Genomic DNA, 16439 nt, shown 5'->3' on the forward strand with positions numbered 1-16439 from the left:
CACACACACACACACACACACACACACACACACACACACACACACACACACACACAATTTAATATGTTTCTATTCAAGGCTTATAGATATAATACAAGAAAGAGATGGATGGGCTGATTGTGCATTTCTAGACCTAATAAAAGCTTTTGACAAAGTACCACATAAGAAGTTGCTTAAGAAATTAGAAACTGAAGGAGGAATACAGGGCAAACTGCTTAATTGGATGGAAGACTTTTTGCAAGAAAGAAAAATGAGAGTAGGGATAAGAGACAAACACTCAAAATGGGATGAAATAATAAGCGGTGTTCCACAAGGAACAGTTCTGGCCCCAATAAAGTTTGCTATATATATTAATGATATGGATGAAGGAATTGAAAGCTATATGAGCTTCTTTGCAGATGATGCAAAAATACTGAAAAAAGTGAACACGAAAGAAGATTGTGAATCACTACAGAGTGATCTAAATAAAGTACAGGAATGGAGTAGGAAGTGGGAGATAGAGTTCAATACAAAAAAGTGTAGTATAATGGAATTTGGAAAAAGCAAAAACAGAATAACAGGAGCATATAAATTGGGAGAAGAAGGAATAAAAAAAGTAAAAAATGAGAAGGACCTGGGAGTCATTGTTATGAATAATATGTCACCTGAGAAACATATAAACAAGATTTTTGGAGAAACATATAATTTAATAAGAACAATCAAAGTGGCATTTACATACCTGGATGAAGATATGGTGAAGAAAATTCTAATCACCCTGATAAGACCAAGATTGGAATATGCAGCAACGATATGGTCACCAAGTACAAAAAAATGTATAAAAAAAACTTGAAAGAATACAAAGAGCAATTACAAAATTGGCACCAACACTCTCAAAACTATCATATGAAGAGAGACTAGCAAAACTTGAACTACAGACACTAGAGCAAAGAAGAGAGAGAGGAGATTTGATAGCTATTTACAGAATCATGAAAGGCATAGAAATTACTGATAGAGAGAATCTGATAAAATGGGATGAAAGAAATACAAGAGGACACGGAAAGAAAATAAAAAAAGACAGCTATAGAAGAGATCTGAAAAAGAACAGCTTTCCTCACAGAGTAATAGACAGTTGGTACAAGTTAGACGAGAAAGTGGTGTGTGCAAAAACAATACATGAATTTAAAAATAGTTTAGAAAAAATGAGATATGAAGGCGGGACCCCACGAGCATAGCTCCCCTTCCCGTAAAATACAACTAGGTAAATACACACACACACACACACACACACACACACACACACACAAACAGGAAATGGTGAAACTATGCCAAGGAAACATAGAATACACAGAAGATTTAGAGATGGCCGAAGTCATGAACAATCACTTTAAATCTGTTTTCACCAGAGAGAAAATACCAAATTGTGACATAGATAAAAACAAGAAATCTCCCCTCATGAATGAGTTTACAGCATCACTAAAGGAAATATCAGAACATCTATCAAGGCTGGATGTCAGAAAATCACATGGCCCGGATGGTATTGCAAATTGGATTCTAAAGGAGTGCAAAGAAGAACTAACAGACAAAATACACATCTTAATAAACAGCTCACTCAAAGAAGGAAAGATACCCGTGGACTGGAAAAACGCTAACATTGTACCAATATACAAAGGAGGAAACAAAGAAGAACCCACCAACTATAGGCCAGTATCACTAACAAGCACCATAGCCAAAATTTGTGAGGAAATAATCAAGAATAGATGGGTAAAACATCTGGAAGACAATGACATATTAAACCCAATACAATTCGGATTCAGACAAGGAAGATCATGCTCCACAAACTTAATATGCTTTTACTCAAGACTAATAGACATAGTGCAAGAAAGAAATGGATGGGCTGATTGTGCATTCCTAGACTTGCAAAAAGCCTTTGACAAAGTACCACACAGAAAACTACTAAAAAAAAAACTGGAACACATAGGAGGAATACAAGGAAACCTACTAAAATGGATAGAGGACTTTCTGACTGGTAGAAAGATGAGAGTAGTGCTCAGAGAAAAATATTCAGACTGGAAAGAGGTGATCAGTGGAGTACCGCAAGGATCTGTGCTGGCACCAATAATGTTTGCTATCTATATGAATGACATGGACGAGGACGTGAACTGCTACATGAGCTTCTTTGCCGATGACGCCAAACTGCTAAGGAAAATAGAAACTGATGAGGACTGTGAAGCACTGCAAGAAGACCTAAATAGGGTATGGAACTGGAGTCAGAAATGGGAAGTGGACTTTAATACTAAGAAGTGTAGCATAATGGAGTTTGGAAAAAGCAAAAACAGAATATCAGGAAAATATACAATTGGAACCAGAGAAGTAAAGAAAGTAGGATCCGAAAAAGATTTGGGAGTAATTATCACGAACGACTTGTCCTATGATATACAGATTAACAAAATTGTCGGGGAGACTTACAACTTGCTAAGATCAATAAAAGTGGCGTTTACATACTTGGACGAAGACATGATAAAAAAAATATTGGTTACATTGATAAGGCCTAGATTAGAGTATGCGGCGACATTGTGGTCCCCCAGTACCAAAAAGAATATAAAGAAAATAGAAAGAATCCAAAGAGCAGCTACAAAAATGGCACCTGCACTTGCAAACCTATCATACGAGGAGAGATTGGCTAAACTGGAGTTACCGACACTGGAGCAAAGAAGAGAGAGAGGTGACCTATTGACCATCTACAGAATCATGAGAGGCACAGAGGTACTCGATAGAGAGAACTTACTTAACTGGGACAAAAGAAACACAAGAGGACATGGAAAGAAAATAAAAAAACATAGCTATAGAAGAGAACTGAAGAAAAACAGTTTTCCTCATAGAGTTTTGGACACTTGGAACAAACTGGACAATGAAATAGTATGCGCAAAAACCATTCATGAGTTTAAAAACAAACTAGACACTGCAAGATACATAGGCGGGACATCACGAGCATAGCTCCCCTTCCCGCAAAATACAACTAGGTAAATACACACACACAAACACACACACACACACACACACACACACACACACACACTTTCAACGAACGGACGGCTTGACGAACGCTCTGAAGAAAAGTGCAGATTGAGGATACCAACGCAAAGAGAAGTGCCTTTTTGTATTTGCAGGGGGGGGGGAATTGCTCGTGAGGTAGTGGGAAAGTAAGGAAAGAGGAGAGGGGGAGGGATTACTGGGGAAATGGAAGATAATGAGGATGTGGAGGACTTGGCCCAGGCAGACGGGCGGAAGATCAACATGAAACGACCACCGGATGACGAAATGGCAAATAAAAATGTAAAGATTAGAAGTATAGAGAGGAGAAATACAGTAGAAAGTGACGAGAATATGTTCCAGGGATTTAAAGAGGGTGGGGGGGACACAACCCCCCCCAGACTGATAAGACTAGAGGAGAGAGTTGATAAGGTGATCGAGGACTTGGAACGTAAGTTAGGTAATGTAGGCTCCATTCTCCAAAGAATTGAAAGATTGGAACAACTAGAGAAGACTAACAGAAACTTAACTGAAGAAGTAGAGGACCTAAAAAGACAGTTAGGAAATGTAAAGGAGGAGAATGAGAAATTGAAGAAGAATAGTAATGAAAACAGTGAGAAAATAGCTACAGAAGCTAAAAATTGGAGAATAACTCAAGAAGGGAATAAGGTTTCATTCACTGACATAGTCAAACAGCAATTGAAAGAACATAATGAAGACTCAGTTATTAAAGTGATGAGACAGAAGGAGAATATAGTAAGAGAATTAGCTGACAAAAAGAAATGTATAATTATATTAGGAATGGAAGAGAAACATAACCCAGATAGAACCGCAAGAATCAAGGAGGAAAATGAAAGGGTAAGCAGTTTATTAAAATTAGTCCAGGAAGATGAACCAGAAATTATAAAGGAAATTGAGGAAAAATTCAGACTAGGAAAATATAGTACAGATAAGACCAGACCAATTAAGATTAAATTCAGGTCACAAACAACGGCAGAGAAAATTCTATCCAAGACAGGGAAACTAGCAACAAATGATCAATATAAAAAGGTATGGATAAAAAGAGAAATGAATAAGGAGGAAAGAGAGGCAGAAAAGCAGAAAAGAATTGAAGCTAAGGCAAAAAACGAGGAAAGAACGGAGTCAGAGAAAGAGAGATTCTATTGGAGAGTAGTGAACATGAAAATAAAGCAGTTCGACATACTAAAGAAAAACATAAGGGAAACAGAGAACACAATGGAAGTGGCAGAAAACTAAGAGTGTCTTACACAAATATAGATGGATTGATAACAGGATTGAATGAACTGAATGATTATTTGAAAGAAAAAGAACCGGACATAATGGGAATTGTAGAAACAAAATTAAAAGGCCCACTACCACCCAACAGTGTAGGACATGATACATACAATTATTGGATTAGAAACAGAGAGAAAAAACAAGGGGGTGGAGTTATGTTCCTGACAAAGAAGGATATAAACGTGAAAGGTGTCATATATGGAAAGAATACAGTAGAGATGATTATGATAGAAGTGGAAGACCGAGATAAGAAGAGCAGAAAATTTGTGATCAACTATGTGCCTCCGAAAACAGCCTCATGGGAGGAGAATGAACATAAAAGTATGTTAGAGGACACAAAGATAGCATTAACTAAAATAATGGAAGACGGAGGAAGAATAGTTATGATGGGCGACTTTAATTGCAAAGAAATCTGCTGGGAAGAAATGACAGTAAAGAGTGGTGATGACTCATGGGGAAATGCTCTACTTGAGATGATTACTGACCATTCAATGACACAATGGATACAAGAGAACACTAGGTATAGAAATGAAGAAGAACCATCGAGGCTAGACTTAATAATTACATCTGAACCTAGAATAGTGGACAAGATTGAATATAAAACACCAATAGGTAAAAGTGACCACATATTGATTGAACTGGAACTTAATGAAGAAAAATATATGAAAAGAAATGAACAATATAGAAAAGGAAGAATGATGTATGAAAAAACAAACTTTGATAAAATAAGAGAATTCTTCCAACAAGAAAACTGGGAAGAAATATACAAAGAAGAAACATCAGTGGAAGAGAAATGGAATATTTTGACAAAAATTTACAAAGAAGGAGTGGAAAAGTATGTCCCAAGACAAAAACAAGAAAAAGAATATGTAAAATGCTGGTACAACAAAAGTTGTAGGGAGTTAAAAGACAAAAGAGACAAAGCCTGGACCGGATGGAAAAAAGACAGAAGACCTGAAAAATGGAAAATATATACTGGTTATAGAAATGAATATGTACAAAAGTGCAGAGAGGAAAAAAGAAAATATGAAAAAGATGTTATAGAAAAGTGTAAAGATCAACCAAAACTATTCTACAGATTTGTAAACAATAAACTGAAAAACAAACAAGACTTGGAGAAATTAAGACAAGGGGGAGTTGAATACACTGAGGAAATGGAAATGGCAGAAATTATGAACAAACATTTTAAATCAGTGTTTACAAGGGAAAATATACAACCTGAAGAGATTGAGTGGAAGGAAAAAGTCCCCCCTATGGAAGAAATAGAAGTAACGAAGAATGAAATATTGACACACTTGGGTAATTTTGATGTCAGAAAATCGCATGGGCCAGATGAAATAGCAAACTGGATTCTGAAAGAATGTAGGAATGAACTGGCAGACAAAATACATAGCATAATAAGCAGTTCCTTAAAAGAAGGAAAAGTTCCAGAAGATTGGAAAAAAGCAAATATAGTACCTATATATAAAGGAGGAAATAAAGAAGAACCTACCAACTATAGACCAGTCTCTCTAACAAGTACAATAGCAAAAATATGTGAAAGAATTATCAAAAGTAGATGGGTAAAATACTTGGAAAAAAACAACGTACTAAATCCAAGGCAATTTGGATTCAGACAAGGACGATCATGCGTCACCAATTTAATATGTTTCTATTCAAGGCTAATAGATATAATACAAGAAAGAGATGGATGGGCTGATTGTGCATTTCTAGACCTAAAAAAAGCTTTTGACAAAGTACCACATAAGAAGTTGCTTAAGAAATTAGAATATGAAGGAGGAATACAAGGTAAATTGCTAAATTGGATGGAAGACTTTTTGCAAGAAAGAAAAATGCGAGTAGTGATAAGAGATCAGCACTCAAAATGGAATGAAGTAATAAGCGGTGTCCCGCAGGGAACAGTTCTGGCCCCAATAATGTTTGCTATATATATTAATGATATGGATGAAGGAATTGAAAGCTATATGAGCTTCTTTGCAGATGATGCAAAATTACTGAAAAGAGTGAAAACTGAAGAAGATTGTGAATCACTACAGAGAGATCTAAATAAAGTACAAGAATGGAGTAGGAAGTGGGAGATGGAGTTCAATACAAAAAAGTGTAGTATAATGGAATTTGGAAAAAGCAAAAACAGAATAACAGGATCATATAATTTGGGAGAAGAAGGAATAAAAAGAGTAGAAAATGAGAGGGACCTGGGAGTCATTGTTATGAATAATATGTCACCTGAGAAACATATAAATAAGATTTTTGGAGAAACTTATAATTTAATAAGAACAATCAAAGTGGCATTTACATACCTGGATGAAGAAATGGTGAGGAAAATCCTAGTCACCCTGATAAGACCAAGATTGGAATATGCAGCAACGATATGGTCACCAAGTACAAAAAAATGTATAAAAAAACTTGAAAGAATACAAAGAGCAATTACTAAACTGGCACCAACACTCTCAAAACTATCATATGAAGAGAGACTACAAAAACTTAAACTACAGACACTAGAGCAAAGAAGAGAGAGAGGAGATTTGATAGCTATTTACAGAATCATGAAAGGCATAGAAATTACTGATAGAGAGAATCTGATAAAATGGGATGACAGAAATACAAGAGGACACGGAAAGAAAATAAAAAAAGACAACTATAGAAGAGATTTGAAAAAGAACAGCTTTCCTCACAGAGCAATAGACAGTTGGAACAAGTTAGATGAGAAAGTGGTGTGTGCAAAAACAATACATGAATTTAAAAATAGTTTAGATAAAATGAGATATGAAGACGGGACCTCACGAGCATAGCTCCCCTTCCCGTAAAATACAACTAGGTAAATACAACTAGGTAAATACACACACACACACTTCAGCGAATGGACGGCTTGGATGACGTTCTGAAGAAAATTGAAGTCTGTGGATCACAACGCAAAGAGAAGTGCCTAGTGTTTTTACAGGGTGGGGGGGAAATTGCTCGTGGAGTAGTGGGAAAGTAGGGAAAGAGGAAAAGGGGAGGGATTACTGAGGGAAATGGAAGGAAATGAGGAGGGAGTAGACTTGGCCCAGCCAGACAAGCGAAAGGTAAACAAAAGGCTGAGTGAGGATGAAATGTCTAATAAAAATGTAAAGATTAGAAGTATAGAGAGAAGCAATACAGTAGAAAGTGACGAGAATATGTTCCAGGGATTTAAAGAGGGTGGGGGGGACACAACCCCTCCCCCCCGACTGATAAGACTAGAGGAGAGAGTTGATAAGGTGATAGAGGACTTGGAACGTAAGTTAGGTAATGTTGACTCCATTTTCCAAAGAATTGAAAGGTTGGAACAACTAGAGAAGGCAAACAGAAACTTAACTGAAGAAATAGAGGACCTAAAAAGACAGTTAGGAAATGTAAAGGAGGAGAATGAGAAATTGAAGAAGAATAGTAATGAAAACAGAGAGAAAATAGATACAGAAGCTAAAAATTGGAGGACAACCCAAGAAGGGAATAAGGTCTCATTCACTGACATAGTCAAACAACAATTGAAAGAACATAATGAAGACTCAGTTATTAAAGTGATGAGACAGAAGGAGAATATAGTAAGAGAATTAGCTGACAAAAAGAAATGTATAATTATATTAGGAATGGAAGAGAAACATAACCCAGATAGAACCGCAAGAATCAAGGAGGAAAATGAAAGAGTAAGCAGTTTATTAAAATTAGTCCAGGAAGATGAACCAGAAATTATAAAGGAAATTGAGGAAAAATTCAGACTCGGAAAATATAGTACAGATAAGACCAGACCAATTAAGATTGAATTCAGGTCACAAACAACGGCAGAGAAAATTCTATCCAAAACAGGGAAACTAGCAACAAATGATCAATATAAAAAGGTATGGATAAAAAGAGAAATGAATAAGGAGGAAAGAGAGGCAGAAAAGCAGAAAAGACTTGAAGCTAAGGCAAAAAACGACGAAAGAACGGAGTCAGAGAAAGAGAGATTCTATTGGAGAGTAGTGAACATGAAAATAAAGCAGTTCGACATACTAAAGAAAAACATAAGGGAAACAGAGAACACAATGGAAGTGGCAGAAAACTAAGAGCGTCTTACACAAATATAGATGGATTGATAACAGGATTGAATGAACTGAATGATTATTTGAAAGAAAAAGAACCGGACATAATGGGAATTGTAGAAACAAAATTAAAAGGCCCACTACCACCCAACAGTGTAGGACATGATGCATACAATTATTGGATTAGAAACAGAGAGAAAAAACAAGGGGGTGGAGTTATGTTCCTGACTAAGAAGGATATAAACGTGAAAGGTGTCATATATGGAAAGAATACAGTAGAGATGATTATGATAGAAGTGGAAGACGGAGATAAGAAGAGAAGAAAATTTGTGATCAATTATGTGCCTCCGAAAACAGCCTCATGGGAGGAGAGTGAACATAAAAGTATGTTAGAGGACACAAAGATAGCATTAACTAAAATAATGGAAGACGGAGGAAGAATAGTTATGATGGGCGACTTTAATTGCAAAGAAATCTGCTGGGAAGAAATGACAGTAAAGAGTGGTGATGACTCATGGGGAAATGCTCTACTTGAGATGATTACTGACCATTCAATGACACAATGGATACAAGAGAACACTAGGTATAGAAATGAAGAAGAACCATCGAGGCTAGACTTAATAATTACATCTGAACCTAGAATAGTGGACAAGATTGAATATAAAACACCAATAGGTAAAAGTGACCACATATTGATTGAACTGGAACTTAATGAAGAAAAATATATGAAAAGAAATGAACAATATAGAAAAGGAAGAATGATGTATGAAAAAACAAACTTTGATAAAATAAGAGAATTCTTCCAACAAGAAAACTGGGAAGAAATATACAAAGAAGAAACATCAGTGGAAGAGAAATGGAATATTTTGACAAAAATTTACAAAAAAGGAGTGGAAAAGTATGTCCCAAGACAAAAACAAGAAAAAGAATATGTAAAATGCTGGTACAACAAAAGTTGTAGGGAGTTAAAAGACAAAAGAGACAAAGCCTGGACCAGATGGAAAAAAGACAGAAGACCTGAAAAATGGAAAATATATACTGGTTATAGAAATGAATATGTACAAAAGTGCAGAGAGGAAAAAAGAAAATATGAAAAAGATGTTATAGAAAAGTGTAAAGATCAACCAAAACTATTCTACAGATTTGTAAACAATAAACTGAAAAACAAACAAGACTTGGAGAAATTAAGACAAGGAGGAGTTGAATACACTGAGGAAATGGAAATGGCAGAAATTATGAACAAACATTTTAAATCAGTGTTTACAAGGGAAAATATACAACCTGAAGAGATTGAGTGGAAAGAAAAAGTCCCCCCTATGGAAGAAATAGAAGTAACAAAGAATGAAATATTGACACACTTGGGTAATTTTGATGTCAGAAAATTGCATGGGCCAGATGAAATAGCAAACTGGATTCTGAAAGAATGCAGGAATGAACTGGCAGACAAAATACATAGCATAATAAGCAGTTCCTTAAAAGAAGGAAAAGTTCCAGAAGATTGGAAAAAAGCAAATATAGTACCTATATATAAAGGAGGAAATAAAGAAGAACCTACCAACTATAGACCAGTCTCTCTAACAAGTACAATAGCAAAAATTTGTGAAAGAATTATCAAAAGTAGATGGGTAAAATACTTGGAAAAAAACAACGTACTAAATCCAAGGCAATTTGGATTCAGACAAGGACGATCATGCGTCACCAATTTAATATGTTTCTATTCAAGGCTAATAGATATAATACAAGAAAGAGATGGATGGGCTGATTGTGCATTTCTAGACCTAAAAAAAGCTTTTGACAAAGTACCACATAAGAAGTTGCTTAAGAAATTAGAATATGAAGGAGGAATACAAGGTAAATTGCTAAATTGGATGGAAGACTTTTTGCAAGAAAGGAAAATGAGAGTAGTGATAAGAGATCAGCACTCAAAATGGAATGAAGTAATAAGTGGTGTCCCGCAAGGAACAGTTCTGGCCCCAATAATGTTTGCTATATATATTAATGATATGGATGAAGGAATTGAAAGCTATATGAGCTTCTTTGCAGATGATGCAAAACTACTGAAAAGAGTGAAAACTGAAGAAGATTGTGAATCACTACAGAGATCTAAATAAAGTACAGGAATGGAGTAGGAAGTGGGAGATGGAGTTCAATACAAAAAAGTGTAGTATAATGGAATTTGGAAAAAGTAAAAACAGAATAACAGGATCATATAATTTGGGAGAAGAAGGAATAAAAAAAGTAGAAAATGAGAAGGACCTGGGAGTCATTGTTATGAATAATATGTCACCTGAGAAACATATAAATAAGATTTTTGGAGAAACTTATAATTTAATAAGAACAATCAAAGTGGCATTTACATGATTTGATAGCTATTTACAGAATCATGAAAGGCATAGAAATTACTGATAGAGAGAATCTGATAAAATGGGATGACAGAAATACAAGAGGACACGGAAAGAAAATAAAAAAAGACAGCTATAGAAAAGATTTGAAAAAGAACAGCTTTCCTCACAGAGTAATAGACAGTTGGAACAAGTTAGATGAGAAAGTGGTGTGTGCAAAAACAATACATGAATTTAAAAATAGTTTAGATAAAATGAGATATGAAGACGGGACCCCACGAGCATAGCTCCCCTTCCCGTAAAATACAACTAGGTAAATACACACACATATATATATATATATATATATATATATATATATATATATATATATATATATAATATTATATAATATTATATATATATATATATATATATATATATATATATATATATATATATATATATGTATATATATTATATATATATGAGTAGGTATGTATAATTTTTATCGAGGACCAAAATCTAAGTTCAGATTTCCCTGAGGACAAAACAAAACAATCCGGCCATATTGAAGTGTACGTCTAAATTCTGTGTCGCTATAAAGTTTCAGCTATATTTTCGTAACATTGTACGAATGTTTTTGTTATTACTAAAGTCTAAAGTAAACTGGGAGTAGGCCATTGTTACAATAGAAAGTGATTGATTATGTTAATGCAGGGGTGGTTCCAAATGTTGGAATGTAATTTGTGAAGGACGCATTATTATTATAACCAAACTCCAGCAAATTGTAGTTACACAAAATTCATTGCCGGTGTGAGATCAATGAAAGTCATCATGAAAATTTTTCTTTATAGCAGTATTAACGTATCGTGCGTGTATGATTCATATTAGGTTTACCTGTTGAAATTGGTAAATTTTACATCCTACGGCTCCCAGCTTATACTACTGTCTACTGTCACCAGTTATATGTAACAGATGCAATGATTATTTTGTTTATGTCAAGGCTTCAACAACTTAACAAGTTCTGCTATTAAAGCATTACATATGGTGGTTCATTTATTACATTTGCAACATTACTAGAATAATTGATCAAATGTTCTTCCTACAGAAAGTGATGTTTATGATTATCATTTAATTTGTTCATAATGATAATTACATGCCATATGTGGGTTGTCTATTCATAATTTTTTGGGACAAAATATAGTAAATAGTTGTGTTAATAATTAAGAGGACAATATAAATATTGCTTTTGTTAATCTTATGAAAATTTCTGCTTATAAGAACATAATGAAGGAGACTGCAAGAGACCATAGATAAGGCCTACAGTAGGCGGGCAGCTCTGTATCCATCACCACCTGTCATCCCCATCCAGAAAGTTGTCTAATCATTTCTTAAAACAACTGATAGTTTCAGTGCTTACTACATGGTTACTAAATTTATTCCATTCGTCAATAATTTATAATACTGGTAGTAAAATTTTAGTTGTGCACACCTATGCAATATGAATATAGCAATAGAAAATTCTCCATTATTAATTTTGTAAATTATAATCCACAGCAAGGCTGCTTCATTAAATCGGCAACCCCCCCTCTCCGTCCCCCCATGCATAAAAGGAGAAATCCCTTCGGGCTGCGTCAAATTTTGCTCACACATACTACCTCACCCCCCATCCCTCTGCCCATTCCACCTCATGCATCACAACATCATCCATATACAACCATTCTCCATTCACCCCTGTCTTCTGTCCTCTCCTGTCCTTCCTCAACAGACATTCCCCTCTTCCCCAAAGCCCCCTTCACCCCATCCATCCACCTCATCCTAGGACGTCCCCTCATGTTCACTCCCTCCACATCTGCCTCCCATACCTCTTTTACTAGTGTTTCTTCACTCATTCTTTCCATGTGTCCAAACCATCCTAATATTCTTTCATTAACCCTATCTCCTAACTCCCTTTCCACCCCTGTTCTCCTCCTCACCTCCTCATTTCTCACTCTATCTAGCCTAGTAACCCCCATCATACATCTCAGACACCTCATCTCAAACACATTCAAACTCCTTCTCTCTTCCTCTCTTATGTTCCATGTTTCTGACCCATACAGTGCTGTTGGCACAATCACTCTTTCATACAGTCTCCTCTTAGCATCCATTCCCAAATGTCTATTCCTCATTACACTCTTCAATCCACCAAGGCATTTACTCGCTTCTCTCAATCTACATTCTACCTCCACCTTCACTCCACCTTTTCCTGCCACATTTGCACCCAAGTATCTAAAACTATCCACTTTCTCCAGTCGCTCTCCCTTAATGCTCACTTCCAGTCTGCTGCCACTTTCACCCCTTGTACATCTCATCACCTTACTTTTACCCACATTTATCTTTAGCTTTCTTCTATCACATACTCTCCCAAACTCTGCCACCAACTTCCTCAATCCCTCCTCCGATCCTGCCACAAGCGCAGTGTCGTCCTCAAACAACAGCTGGCTCACCTCCCACTTTTTTCCATTTTCTTTATCCATCTCCAATCCCTGACCCACTACCCTTGCATTTACCTCTCGCACTACCCCATCCAAGTATAAGTTGAAGAGCCAGGGCGACACAACACATCCTTGACGAAGTCCCACCTTTACCTTGAACCACTCACTCTCTCCATTTCTAACCCTGACACAAGCTCTACTACTCTCATAAAAACTCTTGACAGCTCCTAGAAGCTTTCCTCCTATCTCATATATCTGTATAACCTCCCACAGTGCCTTACTGTCTACCCTATCGTAAGCCTTTTCCAAATCCATGAAAGCCTAAAAAACATCCTTCCCCTTTCCTATAGTTTTCTCACATATCTGTCTTACCACAGATCTGATCTACACAACCTCTACCCATCCTAAATCCACACTGTTCCTCACCAATTACTCCCTCTGTTCCTCTCCTAATCCTCTCAATCAAGATCCTCCCATAAACCTTCCCAACTACACTTAACAAGCTAATCCCTCTGAAACTACTACATTCACACTTGTCCCCTTTTCCCTTGTAAAGTGGAACTATACAGGCACTCCTCCAGTCCTCCGGCACTCTACCCTCTCTCCAGCAAACATTAAATAACCTCACCAGCCAGTCCACCATCACTGTACCTCCTTTTTTTAGACATTCTGCATGGCATCCATCCAGACCAGGTGCCTTACCTGCTTTCATCATCTTAACAACTGCCTTCACTTCATCCTTCCTTATTTCTCCTCCATTTTCCTCACTAATCACGGGGGTGGAGGTGTGTGGAGTGTATTCAGGGATGGAATGGGTGGGAATGATTTTATGCCTTTTCCTTTTTGGCTATCTCCCTTGTAAGAGGGAAAAAGCCTTGGTATATGTATGTATGTATGTAAATTATAATAGATGAATATAATATGCTAAAACCTATTATCTAACAAATGAAGTTGCGGCGGTTGAATGATACACCGTGTTTGTTTTGATAAGTGCTGAGGTTGAAGAAATAAATGGATGATAAATTTGTCTATTCTAACCTAACATAACCTACCTAACCTAACTTAACCTATGTAATCTAACCAATTACTTACTAGCTTTATTTGGAGAAGTTCCAAGGTCTAACCTCACAGCCGTAGTTATCTACCTCTGCTGCCAGTCCTGCTTTCCCTCCTCACAAGGGCCAGTTGGTCTTTTATTTTGTTGGATGACAACCTACTGATGGTGGTGTAGCCTGGCACTGGGGGCTCGTCTGGCACCTTCCATAGAAACCTGTCCAGTACATGCTTGAAGCAGTCCACCGAGCAGTTGGTTTTCTCTCTCACTTCTTTTGGGAGAGCGTTGAAAATTTTTGACCCAAGTGACCTAGGCTAGATGTTAGTGAAGTCTTAACTCTCTCTGGGGCTCTTGGTGGGAGCATTTGTCTCTCACACTTGCATCCATGCCTTACACTGTGATATGGCTTGATTGTTGAGGGCGTGGGTTCAGGAACAAGGCCCTCCATGATTTTCCATGTATATATGACCCTATACCTTTCTCTCCTCCTTTGTTGGGAGTAGAGTCCCAGTGCTTCCAAGTGATACCAATAATTGACATCCTTCATCCCCCTGATGTGCATGGTGTAATTTCTTTGGACAGCCTCAAGCCTCTGGATGTCTCCTTGTTTATGTTGTGACCAGAGTTGGCTATAGTAGTCCGGGATAGGTTGAATTAGTGCCTTCTAAAGGGGTAGCATTACCTCTGCCTTTCTTGAGGAGAAAGTCCGTAATACCCAGCTGGCCCCGTGCTCTTTTCACCTTCTGCGTGTTGTGGTGCTGGAAAGTGGCGTCATCACCTAGATAAATACCCAGACATTTTACATGGTCTTTGGGTGTGATTTTCATTCCTCTGTCCATATGCAGTTTGGTGTTATCTTTAACCCCTTCCATACGGTGCCGCACACGTAGGCGTCATGGACTTAGATCTCAGTGGCAGCAGCCAATGCCAGCCGTACGACGTGTCGTAATAATACTCGCATCATAAAATATAGTCACCGCTTATATCGATCGTTCTCTCTTCACTCGTGAATTTTGATAACCATAGAAAATGCAATTACAAAAGAAGTAGAAAGAATGTCATTATGGAGGGGCGACTACAATAAATATAATCAAGACGCCGATATGGCAGCCTCGCGAATACACTCGCTCCCCATGACGCCTACGTGTGCGGCACCGTATGGAAGGGGTTAATATCTTGGTTGGTGCCATATCTCATGACCTCAAACTTCTCTACATTGAACTGCATATTGCAATCGTGAGCCCAAGCATAAACCACATCGAGGCCGTCTTGTAGATGGCGTATGTCTTTACTTTCCAGCACTGCATGACTGATATGGGTGTCATCGACAAAAGACAGGAGGGTTGAGACCACTCTCCTATTTATGTCATTCATATGAATGAGGAATAGGAGGAGGCCAAGGACAGAGCCTTGTGGTACTCCGCTTACTACTTTGGTTTCGCTAGAATTCAAGCCATCAATTGCAACTGTTTAGGTACGGTCTGTCAGGAAGTTGTGAAGCCATATTCCTAGCTTCCCTGAGATTCCTAGGTCCCTTGCTTTGTGGAGTAGGACTCCGTGGTCTACCTTGTCAAAGGCTTTGGCAAAGTCTAGAAATACTACATCAACATTCTTCCCCTCTGACAGGTTCCTTAGCAGCCAGTCGTAGTGTGTCAGTAGGTTTGAGAGGCAAGACCGACCTTTTCTAAAACCATGCTGGTTCTCTTTTATGAGGTTATTCTTTTCGAGGTATGTAAACAGTTTGTCCCTTATGCATTTCTCAATTACTTTGATAATGTGGGACGTGAGGGCAACAGGTCGATAATTCTTTGGCAAAGTCCTGTCTCCTCCTTTATATATCGGGCTTTTAATGGCTTGTTTCAGTAATGCCGGGATCTTACCTTTGTCCAGGGAAGATTGCCACAACATATGGATTGGGACTACTAAGATCTCGCTGCATTTTAGGAGTAGGATCGCCAGAATGCTGTCTGGTCCAGCAGCCAAATTTATCTTTAGCTCCTTTATCACCTTTATGATGTCCTCTACTGTGACTTGAAGGTCTGAGTTGGTTTTGATTGGTTGTCTCTTTATTGAAAAATGTTGTGGGGTCGTGGGTTTCTGCCTGCTTCTTTGGTATGCTAAACACACTGTTGTACTGGTGTGCCAGCATCTGGCAGGTTTCTTGTGGGTTGTCTGTTGTGGTTCCTTGGTCGGTTACAAGGGGTCCAATCTGTGATTTGGTCTTCAAGAATTTTTTGCAGTT

At 37.4% G+C, this 16439-nt stretch overlaps 1 protein-coding gene across 2 annotated transcripts in view; it reads left to right on the forward strand.

Moving 5' to 3' along the window:
• The first annotated feature begins 11189 nt into the window (after positions 1-11189).
• Positions 11190-16439, forward strand: part of Spt5 (Transcription elongation factor subunit Spt5) — a 188025-nt gene continuing 182775 nt past the window's right edge. The window contains exon 1 of one of the 2 annotated variants that reach the window (XM_076199318.1): positions 11190-11244. The gene's annotated coding sequence lies outside the window, so the exon portion shown is untranslated. Of the gene's footprint in view, positions 11298-16439 lie in introns of both variants that reach the window. The other variant, XM_076199317.1, reaches the window with a different exon arrangement.

Source organism: Oratosquilla oratoria, chromosome 16, assembly GCF_046742065.1.
Source record: "Oratosquilla oratoria isolate Oo_2021 chromosome 16, ASM4674206v1, whole genome shotgun sequence".
NCBI classification, from domain to species: Eukaryota; Metazoa; Arthropoda; class Malacostraca; order Stomatopoda; family Squillidae; genus Oratosquilla; species Oratosquilla oratoria.